General features: G+C 45.8%; 1 long non-coding RNA gene across 2 annotated transcripts in view; it reads right to left on the bottom strand.

Moving 5' to 3' along the window:
• The window catches only part of LOC142255100 (uncharacterized), a 78,385-nt gene extending 69,261 nt beyond the window's left edge, over positions 1-9,124 (bottom strand). Inside the window, exons 1-6 of one of the 2 annotated variants that reach the window (XR_012727346.1) lie at positions 8,961-9,124; positions 8,738-8,807; positions 8,566-8,653; positions 8,409-8,475; positions 8,029-8,144; positions 7,020-7,930 (exon numbers count right to left, since the gene is read on the bottom strand). This is a non-coding gene — a long non-coding RNA (uncharacterized LOC142255100). Of the gene's footprint in view, positions 1-7,019; positions 7,931-8,028; positions 8,145-8,408; positions 8,476-8,565; positions 8,654-8,737; positions 8,808-8,960 lie in introns of those variants that run through there. The other variant, XR_012727347.1, reaches the window with a different exon arrangement.
• Positions 9,125-25,552: the final 16,428 nt, after the last annotated feature.

Consider the following 25,552-nt stretch of genomic DNA (forward strand, 5'->3'; position numbering starts at 1 on the left):
GGGCAAGAAGAGGCTCGGTCTGAGGGGGAGGGGAGTGCAAACACAACAATTGATGATGAAGTTCTAGATCCCACCTACTGTCAACCCACAGTCAGGCACTCGAGGAGGTCAACAGAGGTGGTAGAGGAGGATGCAACTGATGACGAAGTTACCTTGCGCCTTCCTGGACAGAGTCGGAGTACTGGTAGCACGTCTACAACTGCATCCTCAGCCACCACTCTGCCTCTGAGCACTAGTCGGGGTGGATCAACAGGTCGCATGCCCTCTAAGCCTTGCCTAGCCTGGTCCTTTTTTGACATAGCAAAAGATCGCCCAAATTATGTGATCTGTAAAATTTGTCATGGTTCTATTAGTAGAGGTCAAAACCTCAGCAGTTTGACAACTTCTTCCATGAATCGTCACATGAATAAATATCATATGTCCCGGTGGGAAGCTCACCTTGCTGCAATGCGGCCTAGCGGAGTGAACCATCCACCGCCTGTCCCTTCCAGTGCATCCGCGCGCTCTTCATCTTCTAGGACTGTGGGGACAGCTGTCACACCTGTTTTTCCACGCACAACTTCCACCACTGTAAACGCAACAGGCACTTTGCTTGGTAGGTCGTCAGTTGGTTTGGAAGGGGAAACAAGTGAGTGTGTACAGCTCTCTCAGACATCGATAGCACCAACGTTGGATGAAGGCAACATCATGTCTCCGCCTGCACTTTCCTCGCAAACCTGCATTTTTCCAGGGACACCCTACTCAACACCGTCTACACACAGCAGCCAGATCTCTGTCCCTCAGATGTGGTCAAATAAAAGGCCACTTCCTGTGACCCATGACAAAGCTAAGAGGTTGACTCTATCCCTCTGTAAGCTCTTGGCTACCGAAATGCTGCCTTTCCGCCTGGTGGACACACAGGATTTTAGAGACCTTATGTCTGTCGCTGTGCCCCAGTACCAGATGCCTAGTCGCCACTACTTCTCTAAGAAAGGTGTGCCCGCGCTACACCAGCATGTCGCACACAACATCACCGCTTCCTTGAGAAACTCTGTGTGTGAACGGGTGCATTTCACCACCGATACTTGGACCAGTAAGCATGGACAGGGACGTTACATGTCGCTGACTGGGCACTGGGTAACTATGGTGATAGATGGTGAAGGGTCTGCTGCACAAGTCTTGCCGTCCCCACGACTTGTGTGTCAATCCTTTGTCTGTCCAAGTACCGCCACTGCTTCTGCCTCCTCCACCTCATCTGGGTCCTCCACCTCCGCCCCAAGCCTGCCTGGTCAGGCCACCAGCGTTCTCACTGCGCAGAAGGAATCACGCACGCCTCATTACTATGCTGGCAGCAGAGCGCAACGGCATCAGGCGGTCTTTAGCTTGACATGTCTTGGGAATAAGAGTCACACAGCTGAGGAGTTGTGGTCAGCTCTGCGGTCCGAGTTTAATAAATGGTTGTCTCCGCTCAACCTACAGCCTGGTAAGGCCGTGTGCGACAATGCTGCAAACCTGGGTGCGGCCCTTCGCCTGGGCAAGGTGACACACGTGCCTTGTATGGCTCACGTGTTGAACCTTGTTGTCCAGCAATTTTTAACACACTATCCCGGCCTAGATGGCCTTCTGAACAGGGCACGAAAACTGTCTGCTCACTTCCGCCAATCAAGCACCGCAGCTGAGCGACTTGCATCGCTCCAGAAGTCTTTCGGCCTGCCGGTTCATCGCCTGAAATGCGATGTGGCGACACGCTGGAATTCAACACTCCACATGTTACAGCGACTGTGGCAGCACCGCCGAGCCCTGGTGCAATACGTCATGACGTATAGCCTGGGCCAACGAGATGCAGAGGTGGGGCAGATCACCCTGATGGAGTGGTCTCAGATCAAGGACCTATGCACCCTTCTGCACAGTTTCGACATGGCGACGAATATGTTTAGCGCTGACAATGCCATTATCAGCATGACAATTCCAGTCATTTACATGCTGGAGCACACGCTAAACACTATTCGGAGTCAGGGGGTGGGACAACAGGAAGGGGAGGAACTACAGGAGGATTCATATGCGCAAGGGACAACAACATCACCAAGGTCCAGACGTTCATCATCACCAACGCGGCAGGCATGGGTACATGGGGGACAGGGATCAACAAGGGCGCATGGTAGCAGGCTAAATGTTGAGGAAGGTGCAGGACAACATGAAGAAATGGAGGACGAACTGTCCATGGACATGGAAGACTCAGCGGATGAGGGAGACCTTGGTCAAATTTCTGTTGAAAGAGGTTGGGGGGAGATGTCAGAGGAAGAAAGAACGGTTAGCACCTCTATGCCACAAACACAGCGTGGACTTGGTCCTCATGGCTGCGCAAGACACATGAGTGCCTTCTTGTTGCACTACCTCCAACATGACCCTCGTATTGTCAAAATTAGAAGTGATGATGACTACTGGATTGCCACACTATTAGATCCCCGGTACAAGTCCAAATATTGTGACATAATTCCAGCCATAGAAAGGGACACACGTATGCAGGAGTATCAGCAGAAGCTGTTACTCGATCTTAGCTCGGCTTTTCAACCAAACAACCGTGCAGGTGCAGGGAATGATTCTCCCAGTTGTAACTTGACAAACATGGGACGGTCTCGTCATCTTCAACAGTCTACCCATACCAGTAGGACCGTATCTGGTGCTGGTAACAGCAATTTTATGGAATCTTTTCATAATTTTTTTAGACCCTCCTTTACAAGGCCACCAGAGACAACAAGTCTGACACATAATCAACGGCTGGAGAGGATGATACAGGAGTATCTCCAAATGAACATCGATGCCATGACTTTGCAAATGGAGCCTTGCTCATTTTGGGCTTCAAATCTAGAAAAATGGCCAGAGCTATCCAGTTACGCCTTGGAGATTTTGTCATGTCCAGGTGCCAGCGTTGTCTCTGAACGTGTCTTCAGTGCTGCTGGGTGTGTGCTGACAGATAAGCGCACGCGTCTGTCCAGTGACAATGTGGACAGACTGACGTTCATCAAAATGAACAAGTCATGGATCCAGAAGGAATTTACTACCCCTGTGTCATCCTGGGGAGAGTAAATGCTTGTGGATTTGGAATGTGCTTGATGCAAATCAAAACATCCTGTTTGCAACTGGGGCATGAGTGCTGCCACTGAAAGGGGTGGGTGTGTGTGGGGCGCAATTTTTGGAAAAAAGGGAGACTCCGCTTGGAGTAACCCTTGCTTGCTGTGTTTTTTAAAAGGAGCCAAGATGAACAGAGCTGGGATCAGGAAAGACTTTGCTAACTACACCGGTGTCATCCTGGGGACGGTTAAGAATGGCGTATTTTTGAATGTGCTTGATGCAAATCTAGCTGTGAAGTGTACAACTGGGGCACAACTGCTGCCACTTAAGGGGTGGGTGTGTGTGGGGCCCAATTTTTGGAAAAAAGGGAGACTCCGCTTGGAGTAACCATTGCTTGCTGTGTTTTTTAAAAGGAGCCAAGATGAACAGAGCTGGGATCAGGAAAGACTTTGCTACCTAACCCGGTGTCATCCTGGGGACGGTTAAGAATAGCGTATTTTTGAATGTGCTTGATGCAAATCTAGCTGTGAAGTGTACAACTGGGGCACAACTGCTGCCACTGAAGGGGTGGGTGTGTGTGGGGCCCAATTTTTTGGAAAAAAGGGAGACTGTGCTTGGAGTAACCCTTGCTTGCTGTGTTTTTTAAAAGGAGCCAAGATGAACAGAGCTGGGATCAGGAAAGACTTTGCTACCTACCCCGGTGTCATCCTGGGGACGGTTAAGAATAGCGTATTTTTGAATGTGCTTGATGCAAATCTAGCTGTGAAGTGTACAACTGGTGCACAACTGCTGCCACTGAAGGGGTGGGTGTGTGTGGGGCCCAATTTTTGGAAAAAAGGGACACTCCGCTTGGAGTAACCCTTGCTTGCTGTGTTTTTTAAAAAGAGCAAAGATGAACAGAGCTGGGATCAGGAAAGACTTTGCTACCTACCCCGGTGTCATCCTGGGGACGGTTAAGAATAGCGTATTTTTGAATGTGCTTGATGCAAATCTAGCTGTAAAGTGTACAACTGGGGCACAACTGCTGCCACTTAAGGGGTGGGCGTGTGTGGGGGCCAATTTTTGGAAAAAAGGGAGACTCCGCTTGGAGTAACCCTTGCTTGCTGTGTTTTTTAAAAGGAGCCAAGATGAACAGAGCTGGGATCAGGAAAGACTTTGCTACCTAACCCGGTGTCATCCTGGGGACGGTTAAGAATAGCGTATTTTTGAATGTGCTTGATGCAAATCTAGCTGTGAAGTGTACAACTGGGGCACAACTGCTGCCACTGAAGGGGTGGGTGTGTGTGGGGCCCAATTTTTGGAAAAAAGGGAGACTCTGCTTGGAGTAACCCTTGCTTGCTGTGTTTTTTAAAAGGAGCCAAGATGAACAGAGCTGGGATCAGGAAAGACTTTGCTACCTACCCCGGTGTCATCCTGGGGACGGTTAAGAATAGCGTATTTTTGAATGTGCTTGATGCAAATCTAGCTGTGAAGTGTACAACTGGGGCACAACTGCTGCCACTGAAGGGGTGGGTGTGTGTGGGGCCCAATTTTTTGGAAAAAAGGGAGACTGTGCTTGGAGTAACCCTTGCTTGCTGTGTTTTTTAAAAGGAGCCAAGATGAACAGAGCTGGGATCAGGAAAGACTTTGCTACCTACCCCGGTGTCATCCTGGGGACGGTTAAGAATAGCGTATTTTTGAATGTGCTTGATGCAAATCTAGCTGTGAAGTGTACAACTGGTGCACAACTGCTGCCACTGAAGGGGTGGGTGTGTGTGGGGCCCAATTTTTGGAAAAAAGGGAGACTCCGCTTGGAGTAACCCTTGCTTGCTGTGTTTTTTAAAAGGAGCCAAGATGAACAGAGCTGGGATCAGGAAAGACTTTGCTACCTACCCCGGTGTCATCCTGGGGACGGTTAAGAATAGCGTATTTTTGAATGTGCTTGATGCAAATCTAGCTGTAAAGTGTACAACTGGGGCACAACTGCTGCCACTTAAGGGGTGGGCGTGTGTGGGGCCCAATTTTTGGAAAAAAGGGAGACTCCGCTTGGAGTAACCCTTGCTTGCTGTGTTTTTTAAAAGGAGCCAAGATGAACAGAGCTGGGATCAGGAAAGACTTTGCTACCTACCCCGGTGTCATCCTGGGGACGGTTAAGAATAGCGTATTTTTGAATGTGCTTGATGCAAATCTAGCTGTGAAGTGTACAACTGGGGCACAACTGCTGCCACTGAAGGGGTGGGTGTGTGTGGGGCCCAATTTTTTGGAAAAAAGGGAGACTGTGCTTGGAGTAACCCTTGCTTGCTGTGTTTTTTAAAAGGAGCCAAGATGAACAGAGCTGGGATCAGGAAAGACTTTGCTACCTACCCCGGTGTCATCCTGGGGACGGTTAAGAATAGCGTATTTTTGAATGTGCTTGATGCAAATCTAGCTGTGAAGTGTACAACTGGTGCACAACTGCTGCCACTGAAGGGGTGGGTGTGTGTGGGGCCCAATTTTTGGAAAAAAGGGAGACTCCGCTTGGAGTAACCCTTGCTTGCTGTGTTTTTTAAAAGGAGCAAAGATGAACAGAGCTGGGATCAGGAAAGACTTTGCTACCTACCCCGGTGTCATCCTGGGGACGGTTAAGAATAGCGTATTTTTGAATGTGCTTGATGCAAATCTAGCTGTAAAGTGTACAACTGGGGCACAACTGCTGCCACTTAAGGGGTGGGCGTGTGTGGGGCCCAATTTTTGGAAAAAAGGGAGACTCCGCTTGGAGTAACCCTTGCTTGCTGTGTTTTTTAAAAGGAGCCAAGATGAACAGAGCTGGGATCAGGAAAGACTTTGCTACCTAACCCGGTGTCATCCTGGGGACGGTTAAGAATAGCGTATTTTTGAATGTGCTTGATGCAAATCTAGCTGTGAAGTGTACAACTGGGGCACAACTGCTGCCACTGAAGGGGTGGGTGTGTGTGGGGCCCAATTTTTGGAAAAAAGGGAGACTCCGCTTGGAGTAACCCTTGCTTGCTGTGTTTTTTAAAAGGAGCCAAGATGAACAGAGCTGGGATCAGGAAAGACTTTGCTACCTACCCCGGTGTCATCCTGGGGACGGTTAAGAATAGCGTATTTTTGAATGTGCTTGATGCAAATCTAGCTGTGAAGTGTACAACTGGGGCACAACTGCTGCCACTGAAGGGGTGGGTGTGTGTGGTGCCCAATTTTTGGAAAAAGGGAGACTCCGCTTGGAGTAACCCTTGCTTGCTGTGTTTTTTAAAAGGAGCCAAGATGAACAGAGCTGGGATCAGGAAAGACTTTGCTACCTACCCCGGTGTCATCCTGGGGACGGTTAAGAATAGCGTATTTTTGAATGTGCTTGATGCAAATCTAGCTGTGAAGTGTACAACTGGGGCACAACTGCTGCCACTGAAGGGGTGGGTGTGTGTGGGGCCCAATTTTTGGAAAAAAGGGAGACTTCGCTTGGAGTAACCCTTGCTTGCTGTGTTTTTTAAAAGGAGCCAAGGTGAACAGAGCTGGGATCAGGAAAGACTTTGCTACCTACCCCGGTGTCATCCTGGGGACGGTTAAGAATAGCGTATTTTTGAATGTGCTTGATGCAAATCTAGCTGTGAAGTGTACAACTGGGGCACAACTGCTGCCACTGAAGGGGTGGGTGTGTGTGGGGCCCAATTTTGGAAAAAAGGGAGACTCCGCTTGGACTAACCCTTGCTTGCTGTTTTTTTAAAAATGATCCTAGATGAACAGATCTGGGATCAGGAAAGACTTTGCTACCTACCCCGGTGTCATCCTGGGGACGGTTAAGTATGGCGTATTTTTGAATGTGCTTGATGCAAATCTAGCTGTGAAGTGTACAACTGGGGCACAACTGCTGCCACTGAAGGGGTGGGTGTGTGTGGGGCCCAATTTTTGGAAAAAAGGGAGACTCCGCTTGGAGTCACCTTGCGGTGTTTTACATGATTTTAGAAGGGCGTGCCATGCCTATATCTGTGTCTCCTCCTCTTTTTCCTTGTCCAGCTCTTTTGTTTTCGCATGAGTACATGTCCTTGTCACTTTCCCATGTGTTTGTGTCTTGTTGTGAGTTGTTTGTCACCTTTTGGACACCTTTGAGGGTGTTTTCTAGGTGTTTTTATGTGTTTGTGATTGCCTGCCATTGTTTCCTATGCGTTTCGAGTTCGGTTCGTCGAACGTTCGACGAACCGAACTCGAACGGGGCCTCCGTTTGGCGAACCGACCTCGAGCCGAACCGGGACCGGTTCGCTCATCTCTAATCTCAACCTATTCCCAAAATACAATAAATGCCCATCCTTTTGATTCTTCAAGTCAGTGGCTAAATTAATAATACCCACTATTGTCCACTCCAATAATAATGCAAAAAAACCCACTAAAAACAATACCTCTAAAAATATTCTGTAATATGTAATCTAAAAAGGACACGCAGTGTCTCTCTCCAAAAACATAGAGGACAAACAGTGCTTGTGATAGTTAGCAAGAGATAGCTCAGCGTGAGGAAATAAATAGCGATAGATAGGTTGCCACAGATTGTCAGTATTACTAATCTGGCAGCCTCTGCTCACCCTTCCTGACAACGGAGGGTACCGTAAGTTTCAGGGCACCCCCCGTTCCAGTTGGCTGACCCTCTATGTCCCTATCTCTGACCAACAATTGTCCACCACCAAGAAATCCAGGTGAAAAAGTGCAAGGACGAACCAAACAAGAAACAAATAGAAGCGTTAGATAGTTGGTTCCTGACTAGGCTCGAGTCTCCAGTCAGATAATTAGATAAAGTTGTTAGGTGGAGCTAAGGGGGACCTGCTAAATTAAGCTGTCACCCTACGCTCTCCCGACGCGTTTCTCTCCCACCTAACACAATGCTGGGGGATCATCAGGGGTAACTGTATAACACCTGTAAATGGAGAAGAGAGACAACAAAGTGTCTATCAGTATTGATGATATAAATCGATATAAAAGATCGGTTTGAATACTCTTGGATATACGACTTACGTGACCGTAATAGATATCAATGGAACAGGTCCTGAAACCACTAGGATGGATCGTATAGTGTTCACTTGTTGAGATTCACTAATATGAAGCAAATCCTCCAAACCACAGATCTGCCTCTAAATGAAGCAGACAGGAGATTTCTTAGATACCAATGCCAGGCAGTATATGAGGTGTTAGGAGGGGAAGTGAGGGGGGGAGGGGCAAGGGATAGGAGATACAGTATTAATATCCTGTACTTTACGATTCGGATAGCAACGGTCAATCCTTTATTGTAGTAAAAAAAATGTTTTCAGAAGATAATGTATGGCCTATGTAATACATAATGTTTAGTATTTAAAAAAGAGGATACATAAGCCCCAGGTATAAAAAGGCATTCCTACCCTTGTTGTGGCGAATACAGGCTTATTGATATCCGTTAAAGGAACAGCGGTAAGGCAGCAGATAGTCCTGCACAGATAGAATGAGGTTCATTCATAAATATTTTGATATATGATCTCAGATATTAACAAGCTCTAGAGAATAATAAATAAATGATACCTGTAAAAAATGTGTATAGAATTCTGGTTTCTTGTGGTCAGAAATAACAGTAGTGCAACAGTGTACACTCCATAAAGAGTATATAATCCTATATGGAAACAAGAGAACGCTCATAGTCCAATATTAAAACAAGATTGTATATATGAAACACAAGAAAACCTTTCAAATATACCTGTAAAGGAAATGCTTTAAGGATGTATTCCGGATTGGTGGTGTAATATTGCAGTAAGCACTGCTGCAGCCTAAGGGATAAACAGAAAAAATGGACATGATCACTGTAGTGATCTAATTGCCAGATCTTAAATCCTCTACAGGTAGGTTGAACCTAAAAATAAGAGCCGTCTCTAAGATATCCTGCAAGGGAAAGAAAGGCACCTAATGGTGTGGAGACCTACCAGGGTCTGCTCCTGGGGAAGCTCAACCTGCAAGGACGCAATGGTCCCGAGCGCCGCAGCACATCTATACCGCAGGGAGCCGGGTGTCCTGGATGGATGGTTGTTAGATCCTCTTTCGTCCCTCAGTCACGTATGCCAGGAAAGTAAAAGGAGGTTGTTTAAACCTGCCATGACCGGAAGTCAGGTACACAGTGCCGCCCTCTTTGCTACAACTCCGTGATTGACAGTATGCTCAGACCAATTAGCAGTGGTGCCCTCACAGATCATGTGTCTGGGTCTGCCACGGCCGGAATTGAGGTATGAAGTACCGCCCTCCTTGCTGTACCTAAGTGATTGACAGCGTGCTGGGGCCAGTCAGCGGTGGTGCCCTTACAGATCACATGTCTGGGGCTGGTATGTCTCTGAGTCCCTGACTGACAGGTATCTGTAGCCTATCAGCATAAGTAAAGGGAAAAGGGGGGCATGCCTAGCAGCTCCATAGGATCTAATAGTGAGCAGTCAAATTCCTTTAGATGAATATGTCACAGTACATCTGCGGTAAACCCTGCAGTGCTGAGTGAATGCCACTATCGGCCTGAGACCCTACCGGGTGGTTAAAGGAAACTAGCACCATAAGTAGATTAACAAAAGTCATGTTAAGCAGATGGATGGATTCAGTTATAATAGTGACAGATAATACATCCTCTGATGCCTGCAGATTAGTACCTGGCATCAGTAATTGCAGATACTGGTATCAGTGATACAGTATATGAATGGACTTCCCCATAGCCGAAGGCTGCCAGATAAAATACCCATATCTGGTCAGGTGGTCATAACATGAAAAGTAATGATAAAATCCAGGGGCAAGTGTCTCCCTCGTGGGCAGAAAAAAATAGTATTTAATAGGGGCAATGCTTCCCTCCCCTCATACACAATAAGGATGGGAGGGGGTAAGCGAATATGCCCAGGGGTGCCACACGGAGGCCATGTGATGTGAAAATATTTAACCCCGTGGCTGAACTGGGGGTGGGAAACCCAGGGGGAGGGGGAGGATTGTCAATGTAGGGAATAGTGGATTCACGGTATCCCAAAGTTGGTTGAGCAGTCAGTCAAGAGTAATGAGATATAAAGTAAACCCAGGTATAATTTACCTGAGTATGCATGTATAAGGTGAAAAAGGGGGGGGGGGGGGCGGAGGCTAGACAACTCCCTCTGTTCTACAGTTTGCAAAGTCTCTAATTTTAAAAGTTCTACCTGTATCAAGATTAGAGAACTCCTTCCTCTGATTAATGAAGGGGCAGTACATGCACCTCCCACATTTAAACGTCCCCTTGGGTTTCCGATCTAACCATGTATTTTCTCCTCTCGGTATAAAGTGACTATGAGTGAGGTGATCCTTGATTGATCTCCCTCTTCTAAAGGTCACACTCGGGTGCGGGGAAATATATTTGCCAATGTCCGTGTCTGCTCTCAAGATAGGCCAGTAACGCCTTACGATCTCCATGACTTTAGGATTTTAGTCATCATAGGTAGCTATCAGTCTGATCGTCTGATTATCAACCCGTCTATTAACTGGTTTAAGTAATACACTTCTCTGAGTTGCCTGAGCATGTCTATATGCAGGTTCCAGGATCCGCAGGGGGTAACCCCTCCTCTGAAATCTGTTCTTCATATCAAGAGACTTGGACTCAAAATCGTGCAGTGACGAGCAGTTTCTTCTCAAGCGGAGGAATTGCCCCTTAGGTATACCCCTCCTCAGGGGGGCTGGATGGTAACTTTCCCACCTGAGGAGGCTGTTGGTTGCTGTAGGATTTCTATATATGGTGGTAGCCAAATTGCCATCTGCATCCCTTGAGATTTTGAGGTCAAGGAAAGCCAGACAGTCCCTATTTATCTCGTAGGTAAACTTTAGACCGAGGTTGTTAGTATTCAGCTTCCCCAGGAACTGAACAAACAGGGATTCTTCTCCTGTCCAGAAGACGAGGATGTCATCAATATAACGTCCCCAGAATTGTATATGGGGGGAAAAATGACATCCTGGTCCTCAAACACATGGGCATCCTCCCACCAGCCCAGGAACATGTTGGTGTAAGTCGGGGCACATGGGCTCCCCATTGCTGTGCCCCTGAGCTGGTGGTAAAATTTGCCTCCAAATAAAAAAAAGTTGTGTGTAAGAATGAACCGTAGTAGGTCTACAACGAACCCACTATGTTCAAAGCACTGAGTCCTACGTGTGGAAAGAAAGGAGTTAACCGCCTGCAGGCCCTGGTCATGCGGGATGCTGCTTTAGTGTTGTTCTACATCGATTGATGCAAGGAGGGTACCTGGTTCAAGGATGATGCCATCTAGTTTGGACATGAGATCATTAGTGTCCCCTATATACGAGGGCAGGCTTGTGACAAAAGGGCGTAGGATCGTATCTAGATAGATACTACAGTTCTGGCACATGGCGTCTATCCCTGACACAATTGGATGGCCACTAATTGGATTCAGTCCCTTATGCACTTTAGGGGTTGCATAAAAGGTTGCTGTCACAGGGAATTTCGGGTATAGGAATTCAAATTCTTTACCTGAGATCACTCTGGATTCCAAAGCTTTATTAAGTAGTGATTGTAGTTCCTCCAAGTAACTTGGAGAAGGATCCCTAGAGAGTACCTCGTAGGTGGTCCTGTCTGACAGAATTCTATTACACATTGATGGGTAATCACTGGTATCCATAATTATTATATTTCCTCCTTTGTCTGAAGGTTTAATAGTAATCTGTGTGTTACTCTCAAGATTAGTCAGTGCCTGCCATTCCTCAGACGTCAGATTAGATTTGACTGACTGTATTTTCGGTTGAATGGCTCGAAGGTCATTAGTGACTAATTTGGAAAAAATGTCTAAGCTACTGGATTCTGAGATGGGTGGCATTTTCTTACTTTTGGGTTTCAGGTTAGTGAATGGTCCTCTTCCCGTACATTCCCCATTAGCATCACTCAGAGTAGAAAGTAATTTGACATCTTCCAACATGTCCCTAGGGATGCCAAGCCGCGCACATTCCGACCATTTCATCATTGTGTTCAAAAAATTTTTTCCCTTTGAGTTTTCTCAGAAATAGTTCGATGTCCTTTACCCAGTTAAAAGGGTCATACCTAGTTGTAGGGACGAACAACAGTCCAAAGCTCAAGACTCGTTTCTCAATGTCAGAGAGGCAATAACTAGACAGATTGACAATCTGATTGTCCGAGAGTGTGAAGGAATCTATTTTTTCTGAAGATTTCTTTGAATCTGATATCGGAGGTTGTATGGATCTCTCCCCCCTAAAAAAGAAGAAGTCGGTGGGGGTTGGTAAGGGCCCGAAGGTGGAGGGCCCGAGAGAGAGGGGAGGGGTGGTGGCAGGGCAGTATATTCTGGGGTCCTTTGTTGTCCACCAAATTGATAGGACCTCAGGGGCGACCTGAATGGAATAGAGGGAGAGGGAGGAGAAATCACCAAGGAAGACATAACAACTGGGACAGGCAGAGTAATAAGAACAGACAATGGGGTTGAGCACATGGGAGATTTGTGTCATCTTCTTCCTCTGGGGCATCCTACCAATTTGGTGGACAACAAAGGACCTTAGAATATACTGCCCCGCCACCACCCCTCCCCTCTCTCCCGGGCCCTCAACCTTCGGGCCCTTACCAACCCCCACCGACTTCTTCTTTTTTAGGGGGGAGAGACCCATACAACTTGTGAAATCAGATTCAAAGAAATCTTCGGAAAAAATAGATCCCTTCACACTCCCGGACAATCAGATTGTCAGTCTGTCTAGTTATTGCCTCTCTGACATTGAGAAATGAGTCTTGAGCTTTGGACTGTCGTTCGTCCCTACAACTAGGTATGACCCTTTTAACTGGGTAAAGGACATCGAACTATTTCTGAGAAAACTCAAATTGAAAAAATTATCTGAGATAATATCTGAGATCATATATCAAAATATTTATGAATGAACCTCATTCTATCTGTGCAGGACTATCTGCTGCCTTATCGCTGTTCTTTTAACAGATATCAATAAGCCTGTATTCACCACAACAAGGGTAGGAATGCCTTTTTATACCTGGGGCTTATGTATCCTCTTTTTTGAATACTAAACATTATGTATTACATAGGCCATACATTACCTTCTGAAATTTTTTTTTGACTACAATAAAGGATTGACCGTTGCTATCCAAATCTTAAGGTACAGGATACTAATACTGTATCTCCTATCCCTTGCCCCTCCCCCCTCACTTCCCCTCTTAACCCCTCATATACTGCCTGGCATTGGTATCTAAGAAATCTGTCTGCTTCATTTAGAGGCAGATCTGCGGTTTGTAGGATTTGCTTCATATTAGTGAATCTCAACAAGTGAACACTATACGATCCATCCTAGTGGTTTCAGGACCTGTTCCATTGATATCTATTACGGTCACGTAAGTCATATGTCCAAGAGTATCCAAACCAATCTTTTTTATCGATTTATATCATCAATACTGATAGACACTTTGTTGTCTCTCTTCTCCATTTACAGGTGTTATACAGTTACCCCTGATGATCCCCCAGCATTGCGTTAGGTGGGGGAGAAATGCGTCGGAAGAGCGTAGGGTGACAGCTTAATTTAGCGGGTCCCCCTTAGCTCCACCTAATAACTTTATCTAATTATCTGACTGGAGACTCGAGCCTAGTCAGGAACCAACTATCTAATGCTACTGTTTGTTTCTTGTTTGTTTCGTCCTTGCACTTTTTCACCTGGATTTCTTGGTGGTGGACAATTGTTGGTCAGAGATAGGGACATAGAGGGTCAGCCAACCGGAATGGAGGGTGCCCTGAAACTTACGGCACCCTCCGTTGTCAGGAAGGGTGAGCAGAAGCTGCCAGATTAGTAATACTGACAATCTGTGGCAACCTATCTATCGCTATTTATTTCCTCACACTGAGCTATCTCTTGCTAACTATCACAAGCACTGTTTGTCCTCTATGTTTTTGGAGAGAGACACTGCGTGTCCTTTTTAGATTACATATTAAAGAATATTTTTTAGAGGTATTGTTTTTTGTGTTTTTTTTGCTGACACCATACCTCACAACTTATTTACTGTGGTTTTTTCCAATAATAATGCACCCTGATTGCCCCTTTCAATAATAATGCCCCAGTATGCACTTGAAGTAGCAAATTTGCCTCCAGTTATAATGACTCTTAGAAGGCCTGTAAGATGGTGGCCGAGTTCCTACCCCTGAAGACACCAAATGTATTCTTAAATACAGGGTGGTCCAAAAGTAGGTGGACAGTATGTGTAATAGGGTTATCAAACATGGTGTAAAGTGAAACTGACTCAGCTGCTCTTAGCGACCAATCAAATTCCACTTTTCATTCTTCACAGACTCTTTGTAAAATGAAAGGTGGAATCTGATTGGTTTCTACTGGCAACAGAGTCAGTTTGATAACCCTATTACACATACTGTCCAGCTACGTTTGGCCCACCCTGTATATATGTGTATATATATATATATATATATAAATATATATATATATATATATGATAATATATAAAACAATTTATGTAGAAATGTATAGAAATGTATAGTGTATGGTATTGTAATGTATAAGATGTAGCAGAGTAGAGAACGTTACTATGTGGAGGTGTAGCAGTATTGATGATGTAATGTACAGTATGTGTATAGGTATAAGGTGTAATGTTATGTAGTATATAATGTAGGAGGCTTAATAAGGTGTTATTAGTGTTATAGGGAAACAGGTGAAAAGTTAAATCTGCCTAGTGACACAGAGGTGACAGTTGGTATGCTAGGATTAGCCAATAGGGAAAGAGCTACTGCTGAGGGAGAGAAATGGTTGCTGTGGGAACGTCAGTTAGGGTCCAGCCTGTGACAAGATGAGACCTCAAGTGTGAGGAGCAGCAGAGCTGCATGTCATGGATGCCATGAAGAGAGACCATTACATAGAATAGTGTGACCGAGGAAAAGAGGGAATAACTGAGAAAGAGAAGGAGGTGACTGTGACACGGAGTAATGTAGTGGAGCTGGGTCAGTGCACTGACCGAAGGAACAAGTGAAAGAGAGAGACAGGTCCTGGTGCAAGACAGAACAGGACAAGGAACAAAGTGAGCGTCTTAAGCGAGTATCCCTGAGGCGTCTTCAGTAGCCTATAGCTCGGTCCAGCCATATTGGCAATACCCCTCTAGGAGGGAAAAGACGTGGGACTGCTTGAGGAGGAGAATGACTTCCAAGGACTATGATGTAGTACTAGGCTGGTTAGTGTTGGGAAGAAAAGGCCTTATGTAGGTTGGAACAACTAAAATGAAGAATGTGTGCTCAATGATCCTCTGTGATATTGAAATGTACAAGAAGATTTGTGTCCGCCATCTTATGTATATTGTTGTTATCAAGTTAACGTTCAGTGAAACAATGTTTTTTATGAATTTGTGGTCTTCCTCAATGAACTGTGTACCATCTGGTCCTGGCCAGCCAAAACTACTGGCAATATGCGACTTGCCAATGGATATAGCCTCCGCAGTGAAACACCACAAACCCAGCCAGGACCTCTATTTTTATGTAGCGTGCCGGGGTGCGACAGACGATTGCCTCACCCACGACTATCACCCCATGTCACGTTACAGCCCCTCTAGTAATAACATATTCCAGAGTAAACGCCATTACGAGTAGTATTACTCCAGTAATTACATCTCCCAGAGTGCACCCAATGTTTTCTTGGATCGAGGAGCCCAGTTTGTTTCCAAATTTTGGAAAGCATTTGTGCTCGACTGGAGTTGCAGTTGTCTTTCTCTTCTGCCTTCCATCCTCAATCAAATGGGCAGACAGAGGGCATAAATCAAAATTTGGAGACTTACCTTAGGTGCTTTGTTTCTGAGAACCCGGAGGATTGGATATCTTATTTAACATTGGTCGAATTTGATTTAAAAAATCGTCATCAGGAGTCTACTGGCAAGTCACCATTCTTGGAGTCTTCTGGCAAGTCACCATTCTCTGATGCATGCGGTTTTCATCTGCAATTTGGTACCTTTAGTAGTAGGGGTGCTTCAGGAGTTCCTGAGAAGGAACATTTTGCCTCACCACTCTCTTCTGTATCGCAAGGGGTTCAGAGTAATTTTAAACTCATGGGAGACAAATACAAATGTATGGCTGACAAAAAATGCTTGCCAGGTCCAAACTTAAGTGTGAATGATTATGCGTGGTTGTCTACCAGGAACATAAAGTTGAAATTTCCTTCTGGAAGCTGGGACTGTTGTTTATTGGTTCCTATAAAATAATGGCTGTCATTAGCCCAGTAGCATTTCATCTGGCGTTAGTTACCTCAGGCTTTAATGATCCACAATGTGTTCAACAGGGCACTGCTCAAAAAATATGTGAACCTTTGAAGCCACCTCCCCTGTCACCGTCCACAACCATGGTTGATGGTAATATAGAGTTTCAAATAGCTATAATTGTTGACTCTTGTTTTCTATGTCGTTCCTTTCAATACTTGTGCACTGGAGGGGTTACAGACCTGAGGAGAGGATGTGGGTCCCAGCATTGGATGTGAATGCCACGAGATTGGTTCATTCATTTCATGCTACTCAACCAGGTAGGACTGCTCCTGAGTGTTAGGAGACCACTCATAGAAGGAGGAGTACAGTCATGGGTGTATCACGGGTGACAGACAGTATTGTAGTGTCCTGCAATAGAAGGTCACAGTGTTTGGCAACACAAAATGCTCCCTGACTTTCTATTGCTACTGCTGTTAGTAGTCATTGAAACCATGCAAAAAGACAGAGTTTTTAAAGTGCAAAAATATCTTTATTAAACATAAGTACAACACTCAATAAAATGCATAGACACCAGAAATGGAGGTAGGAAAGCAACGCCAGGGAACCCAGGGGTTGATTAGTAAACATTATTAACTCACAGGATAAAGTAGTGGGTGGAAACATCAAAGTGCAATAAATATAGGCAACTGTTTATTTTAAGTAGGCCACCCCATTATCTTTAACCTTAGTAAGTAAGTTGGTCCCACAGAAATATAAAACACATTATGAATGCAAATTGTGAAAAATAATATATTACAAGTTATCAATATCCAACAATTTTAAAACAATGGTCAAAAATGAGTCCAAGGGATATAGCTTGTTAACCACTGTCCCACCAGAGATCATGTGAAAACAGGGAATTTCTGGTTAAGACATGGGAATCCCATAGGGTTGTAACGATGATGAAAACCATATTAGGAAGAAGAGAATTGTCCTATGAAATAATGTAGACATAAACTATTAAAAACAAATAACACAACAATTAAATATAGAAAGGAGGAAAAACTTAACGATTCATTAAGACCGTGGGGAGCCACAGTTCCTAAAACAGCGATCCATCTGGCTTCAAGTTGTGCCAGGAGTTTTTTAGGTCACCACCAAAATCCCGACATCCACCACGTCCCAGAACCTTCAGAGAACTAAGGTTACATTGATGTTCAGTATTCATTGCAATTCGTAGCTTTCCTTCTGGATTTTCATCTATCCCCGTTTTGAACCCTGCAGGAGTTCCCCTTCCACCCAGATGCTGATCATCAGTATTCTTTTGGTGCCTAAATACTCCCTTCTCCCCTGGACTGGTGCTGGTGATATTATTCAGTTCATTCTAGCTCTGGTTGCAAGCAGGTGGCTTGCTCTCATTTGTAGTATTGTTGCTGAAGCTTTGCTGAACTTCTGCCTTAGTCATCTGTAGATAAGTAGCTCATGGTTTTTCCTCCACGGGTTCCCCTTAGGTCTTCCTTTACCATTTAGTGGTGTTGATGAAGAACTCATCCCACACATTCCCTATTTATGGTCAAGCACTAGGAATACCTAGGGTCAGGTATACAGCTGTTTCATAAGTAGCTTATGCTTTTTCCCCCATGTGTCCTCTTGTGCCTTCCTTTAGCATTTAGTGGTGTTGACAAAGAATTCAATCCACCTGTTCCCTATTTAGGGTCCAGCACTAGGAATACCTAGCGTCACATATACAGCTTGGCGCATAGGTGCAGAACCTATCTAGAGTGGTGAGGAACCCTAGCGAATAGTGGTAGGTTTGGTCAGGAGTCATCATCTCCCCTCCCTAGATGCAGGGGTCCCCTTCCATTACCTTTTGCTGCTCGCTTGGTAGTTGCCCGGACCTAGTGTGACACTGGGATAACATTCTTATGTTCTACACTAAGCATTTATGTTCAGGATTCTGTGTAAATCCCACTAAAATGTTATTCAGACAAAATCCTCAATCTACTCACTATACTGAAGCAGATAGAGACACTTTGGACTCCGTTTGACGTCTGTTTTGGTGGTATCCATCTTTTTAGGTATGTATATATTTGTGGTCATTCACACTTGTGTGTTAAAAATATACCTAAGATAATGGAATACCATTATCAGAACAGAGACCAGATGGAGTCCAAAGAGACTTCATTTGCCTTTTGTCTGCCAGCATGATAATAAAGCCACATTTAAGGCATGTTTTTTTATTTTATGTTATTTTTTTTTTAAATTGTGTTCACCATATGGAATAAATAACATTACAGTTTTATGAAATGAAAGAACTTTAACTCATCCCGCAGTTGGTTCTCCGTGGAACTTGCAGTCGGCACACAAAGCTGCCCTGTTTCGGGTCAGATGTCAGAAGAAGAGGAAAAACCTCCAGCATGCAGGAAAGGCAATGGGTGAATATTTAAAACTTAAATTTATTCGATCATAGGTTAAAATTATATATACATGCGGCATGGTATGACCACAAAATCAAGGAGCTAATTATCCATACTGTTACAGTTTTATAGTTTTTATAGTTCAAATCGTCCTGGATGTGGCGATACAAATTATATTTATGTTTTTTGTTTACTTTTATTTCCACAAAAAAAGCTGTGTTTTAAGTGGCAATACAGTTTTATTTTAGTTTTTGTACATTTTGTGAGTTTTTCTTCCTTTTTCACACATTTTAACTTTCATTCATCTTAGTCTCCCTGTGGCACATGAATACTTGTGTATTGCCATGCCTGAAACTTGTCAGTTCTGCACTGACACAGCCTGTTAGACCCTGCTGATTGCAGTGTCTAACAGGCAACCATACCCTGAAGTCATTAGATGACCTCAGGTGCCATGGCAACTATCACCATACAAAATTACAATTGTGAGTCACCGATAGTGTTAAAGGGGAAGTCCTTTCCTCCTTTTAACTACTTACATGCTGCTCTTATTATAGACAGTTGTGCCCGATGCTGGAGGGTGTCAGCTGTCATATAAACCTGACATCTGTGGGATTTTCCCCCAATCAGGGGTGCTACACCCTTACTCCTCAGCACCTTGAAAAAGGCTGAGGATTAAGGCTTCTTAATGGCTGCTGTGAAAAGGCATATCAGTGGTCGTTAATGTGTTTCAAAAGCCGGGACTGCTTTGATTTAATGTTATCAAAGACATCATGAATTTAAGTTGTTGACAAGCAAAACATAGTAAGGCTGGACTCAGACGGGCGTATGGCATCTGATACGAGAGCATCGGATGCGATATGCTCTTGACCCCTGGCTCAGGCTCTGCTGCGAGCGTGAGCCGAGTGTCATGCAACTGTGACCCGATCCTACAATCAGGTCACAGCTGTGAAGCTGAGGAAGGGTGCTGCAGAGGAGACGGAGGGGTTAATCCCCCCCACCGCCTCCATTGTCAGCCTTTGCGTATATCGCACTTCACTGGGATAACATCCGAGGGCAGTCCGATGTATCTCTCGCACCCATTCACTTGAATGGGTGCGAGGGATACGGCTAAAGTAGAAAATTGCAGCATGCTGCCACTTTTCTCACATCCAGAATCTGGATGCGAGAAAAGCTGACTAAAGGCTGCTTTACACGCAGCAACATCGCTAGCGATGTCGCTGGTTAAAGCACCCGCCCCCGTCGGTTGTGCGTCACGGGCAAATCGCTGTCCGTGGCGCACAACATCGCTCGGACCCATCACACGGACTTTCCTACCTAGCGACGTCGCTGTGGCAGGCGAACCGCCTCCTTTCCAAGGGGGCGGTTCATGCGGCGTCACAGCGACATCACACGGCAGCCGTCCAATAGAAGCGGAGGGGCGGAGAAGCAGCCGAAAGAAAGTGACCCCCACCTCGTTGCCGGAGGACGCAGGTAAGGTGTTGTTCCTCGTTCCTGAGGTGTCACACATAGCAATGTGTGCTGCCTCAGGAATGACGAACAACCTGCGTCCTGCAACAGCAACGATATTTGGGATTAGAACGACGTGTCAACGATCAACTATTAGGTGAGTAATTTTGATCGTTAGCAGTCGTTCGTACGTTTCACATGCAACGACGTCGCTAACGAGGCCAGATGTGCGTCACGAATTCCGTGACCGCAACGACATCTCATTAGCGATGTCGTTACGTGTAAAGCCCCCTTAACTGCTCTCCCTCATTGACAAACATATGTCCGAGTGCAATGCAAGATTTTCTCGCATTGCACTCGTTCGATTTTCACACTCGTGTGAGCATACCCTAAGGATGATTCTACTACATACTTAGTACTGAAAGGGAACAGGGTACACAGAGCCTCTAAATTTATACAATATATGAAAAAGTTGTTCAGAAAACTTTAACATAAAAGGTGTTGAAAGAATTGTAGATTTTAATTAGTATGTACACTTGTGATCCATTTCACATCCTTCATGCACATCTCATTACTAACCAGTACAGGAACATTGGCGGGTGGACACATTTTTTAAAGTTTATTTTTTAACATTTGTTAGTATAGATATATACAAAGTGCACATAATAACCACAAAGAAAAGTTACATGTCACTGAAACGTCAGCAAAGCCTATTCTCTTGACATTCTCTTGAATCCAGTGAGTGCTTCCTGTCCTTTTTATATAGAAGATAGGTCCATGTGAATTACAAATTACCTTATCATTTCATAGACCCTGGTGAAGAAAGAAAAATAAAGAGTGAGTCATCCACTGGCACAGCAGAAATGTAATTAAAAACTGTTGAAATAAAAAATAATATGTACATAAATAATAAACTGAACACCAAAAATGCATTAAGACTGGAGATAAAGGAAAAAAGTCAAGACCAGGGTTATTCACATTCACCCACATTAGTGTTCACTGCAGCACTTACGTTGTGGTAAACAATTAAAAGCAGAGACCATGTTATAACATTATACATCATTCAAGCTCTTTATGAGACAACCACAAAATACATAAAATATTTTGTCCTTGGAATGGAAAATGGAAACGCCTTTGTAATTATGAGATTAGTTAATTGCTTTATGAGCATACCAACCTGTTTTTGGTCAACTAAAGTCCACAGTGGAAACTTTACTGTTTATACAGTGGGGAAAATAAGTATTTGATACACTTTCGATTTTGCAAGTTTCCCCACCTACAAAGAATGGAGAGGTCTGTAATTTTTAACATAGGTACACTTCAACTGTGACAGAGAATAAAAAAGTCCAGAAAATCACATTGTATGATTTTTTTAATAATGAATTTTCATTTTATTGCATGAAATAAGTATTAGATCACCTACCAAAGAGCAATAATTGTGGCTCTCACAGATCTGTTATTTTTCTTTAAGAAGCCCTCCTAGTTTGCACTAATTACCTGTATAAAAGACACATGTCCACACACTCAATCAATCACACTCCAACCTCTCCACCATGGCTAAGACCAAAGAACTGTCCAAGGACACTAGGGACAAAATTGTAGACCTGTGAAGCGATGAATCAAGGGCCCTCCACTCTGCAGAGCAAGTAACGAGATCAGACAGAATAATGGACAAACCAGGGAGAATGTTTATTTATAAGTTATAACAAACACAAGCTGCCGAGCAGCGAGAAGGGGAAAAAGGAGTTAAGGCGGGAAAACATCCCTTAGTACAACAGTATACTCTTTAGCTGAAAGGACTGACCACATTGTTGTGACGCCCTGGCAAAACCAGGTTGTCACAGAGCCTGCACAAATCCACCAAAATGCAGGCCATTCTCCTCTTTGGCACCAACACAGTCCCCACATAGGTATTCCACAGCCAATCAGGCCCTAGTCACCAACCCCCCCATGACAATGGGAGGGAACAAGAGAGGACAGTGAAGTGGAAGGGCAAAGCAGAGCAGTCTGTGTCAGGGAGAGGAAGAGAGAGGAGTGGAGAGCTGAGAGGAGGGAGTTGGAGCTCCCTGGAGAGGGTGGTAGGACTGGACTAGCTACGCTGACTAAGTGGAAGTGAGGGCCACAGGCGATGGAGATCCGGTCACGGGGAACCTGAGGTAGACCGGGGAAGGGGTTGTGGCCCGCCGGTGCTGAGAGAGGGGAACCGGTCCGGAGGCCATTTCAAGCGGACTAGTCCAGACAAGACAAAGACAGACAGAAAGTGCAGGAGAAAGGGCCCCTGGCTGTATATCTGCGTGCGGAATCCAGCACACCCCTCCATAGGCTCCCGGCATCCGGCCTTGGTTTACAATACGGACTCTGTGCATTTACTGACCCTCCAAATCATCAGAAACTCATCCAGCACCACGACAACCGAACTGTGAGTTTCCTGCTCCCTGCAATCCCTCACTGTTCCCTGGGCCCCGGGAGTAACCGCCCCTACCTGTGGAGGGGATCCCACCTTGCTGCCCCACTCCATCAGTCCCGGGCGCCGACCTACAAGGCAGCGGCGGTGTCATCATCCCTCACTGCAACCCATGGGTTGCGTCACTGACAAAGACTCTATCCCCTGTAAATAACCCCTTTTCTCTCGTGGACGACAGATGGCTGCGCGAGCTCTGGATCCGGCTGCCACTCGAACCACAGCCACTGCCCAGATCCGAGCGCCTCGAGCGGCCCCCAGTTGTGGTCTGTCCCACGCCTATGACATTTTGGCGTCACAAACAGGATACTTACCCCATCTACTAACCTGGGTGAAGTGTGCCTTTTCTGAACTGTTAAACAGTGTAATGTTCAAAATTTTTGGACTGCCTCCATCTTACCTGCCATATTTGGCACCAAAAACAACCACATCATTATCTTCTTCCCTGAAAAGAGCGCAAATCTGAAGCCCCGTCCCCTTGGAACACGGGCGGAACCCGGTGATTCCCAAAGCAGGAAGTTGCAAAGGACAGTGGGTCTCGCGAGACTGCTGTTGAAAACCAAGGGGGAAGGTGACGGAGAGGCATGTAACTAGAACTGTAAAGTGCAGGGGCGCCAGGACTCTGCAAAAACCCATTCCTAGACACCAACGCAACAGGATGTTTTGGAGGATCCAGGCCCAAGCCCACTTTATGCTGGCGAAGTGGATGTCGGAGATGAAGGGCCTGGCTGCAGCTGTCTAGGCGCGCGAAGTGGAGATGACCTCAGAGGAGCGGGTAAGCAATGACCCATGCTCCTATGTTTCCAAGGAACCTGCCTGCCCGGCTGAGGGTCCCGGCCTGCTCCCGTCCACCACGCCATCTCCCTCATCACCAGTGTCCACAGCCAATGCCCCGACCGACCCGTTGCCTCAGTCCGTGGCAACGAAGCCTGTACCATCTGCGGGGGAGGACCCAGCTGCTGGGCCCTTTAGCCTTACCGACATCATCGCTTAGACACCACTGACGACATCCCATCCGGCTCCGAGCCTGGCTGCACCGGTGATGACATCGGCCTAGGCTATCCACCTGGCCGCAACAGTGGCGGCACCCGTCTTCAAGTCTACCCCAGCTGCAACACCAACCACTCCCAAGCATCCCGTCCCGGCTGAGGAGCAGCCGGAGTGTTCCTGCAGGGAAGCGGAGAAGGCCACCAATCGGTGGGGCCCACGGCAGTGTGAGAGGCTGGTAGTAGCCGGCGCCGAGGGCATCTGAGTGGGCCTGGCTCCTGAGCAGGAGGAGGAGCGCGGGAACCGTGCCCCATACTGGGAGGCACAGCAACAGTAAGCTACCCGAATGTTCTATTGCTTCCAAGTTAAAAGTTACCAGATGACTGCACCCTTGTTGAACGTCCTCGTGTTCCAAGAGGAGGCCATCTGGATCCCCAGGTGGAGGGTGGCAGAAGAGTTATAGTTAAAAAGTGGAAGGAAGGAAGGCAGCTGCACCCATACCGCAGACAACCAAAGGAAGTTTCAGGACAGTGCAGCACTGTGAGTTAAGGTAGCACCGTGGGTGAAGGTGGCACTGGGGGGGTCCGTGTTGTTTGGGTGGCGGGTTGTGTGGGAGAAAAGCTGCAACAGGAGGCTGCGCTGGCAGCGGTTGTAAAATGTTGTTCTATGGACTTGGTAGCGGAACTTGACTACCTCTTTTCCTCAGAACAGTTTCGTAACTAGAGTTGAGCGCGGTTTGTGGTTCGTGGTTCTCCAGTTCGCGGTTCGAGTGATTTTGGGGGGTGTTCTAAATAGAACTAGAACTCGAGCTTTTTGCTAAAAGTTCGATAGCTCGAGTAAAGTTCGAGAACGGTTCTATCAGCAAAAAGCCTAGCTAATTACTAGCTGGCTTTTCACTGTAAAAGTGTGAGTCACTCTGTGATTCACACTATTATCAAATTTCAGCGTATAGTGTGCGGGGCGCTGCGCGTTTAGATGACTGCTGCTGGGATAATGGCGATCGCCATTTTTCTTTTTTCTTCCCTAAGCGCGCGTGTAGTGGGGCAGGCCAGCATGTCAGCCAATCCCAGACACACACACGGCTAAGTGGACTTTTTGCCAAAGAAGCAAGGGCATGTGTCATAGGCTGTCCATGTCACATGTCCTTGCATTATAAAAACTGACATTTTCCCCCAGCACGCCATTATCTGCCTTCTGTGTCTGGGTGTCAGTCACCGCTCACGCAACTCCTGACGCCGATCCTCCTGTGTACGCTATAGACACAGTGCTCTACTCATTAGGGACAGAAGTTTATTTCAGCCCTTTTAAGGGCTAATTACAGCTGACTCAGAGCCATAGGTGATAGTCAGGTCCATGGAAACGCATTTTACAGCTTCAGATAACAGTGTCTGTGTAGCTAAGCTCAGGAAATTCCTTGCTGCATTTCACCATTAAAAGGAATAGAAAGTGAGGCTTCCTTTCCTCTACACTGACCCATAACCCGGCCACTGTACCCTCCTGCCCTTTTTTGCAAAGCCATTTTAATTGCAGAGTGCTGCCAGTTAGTGCCATCCAAAGAGTGGCTGCTGTCCTCCATTATTGTGGCACTTGTGCCAAGCAAGTCCCACCACCTCTGCATTCTCCCCTCCTGCACATTTTTGCAAAGATATTTTAATTTAAAACAGTGCTGCCAGTTAGTGGCATCCAAAAAGTGCCTGTTGGACTCCATTATTGTGCCACTTGTGCCAAACAAGTCCCACCACCTCTGCATTCTCCCCTCCTGCTCATTTATGCAAAGACTTTTTAATTTAAAACAGTGTGTCCAACTGGTGCCAAGCAATTTCCAGCACCTCTGCATTACACCCTCCTGCTAATTTTTAATAAGCTATAATAATAGCAAAAAATGCTGAAACTTAGTGGCATCCAAAAAGTGGCTGTTGTACTCCATTTGTGTCCCACTGGTGCCAAGCAATTTCCAGCACCTCTGCATTACACCTTCCTGCTCATTTTTAATAAGCTATAATAATAGCAAAAAATGCTGAAACTTAGTGGCATCCAAAA

This window comes from Anomaloglossus baeobatrachus, chromosome 10, assembly GCF_048569485.1.
Source record: "Anomaloglossus baeobatrachus isolate aAnoBae1 chromosome 10, aAnoBae1.hap1, whole genome shotgun sequence".
In the NCBI taxonomy this organism is placed as follows: Eukaryota; Metazoa; Chordata; class Amphibia; order Anura; family Aromobatidae; genus Anomaloglossus; species Anomaloglossus baeobatrachus.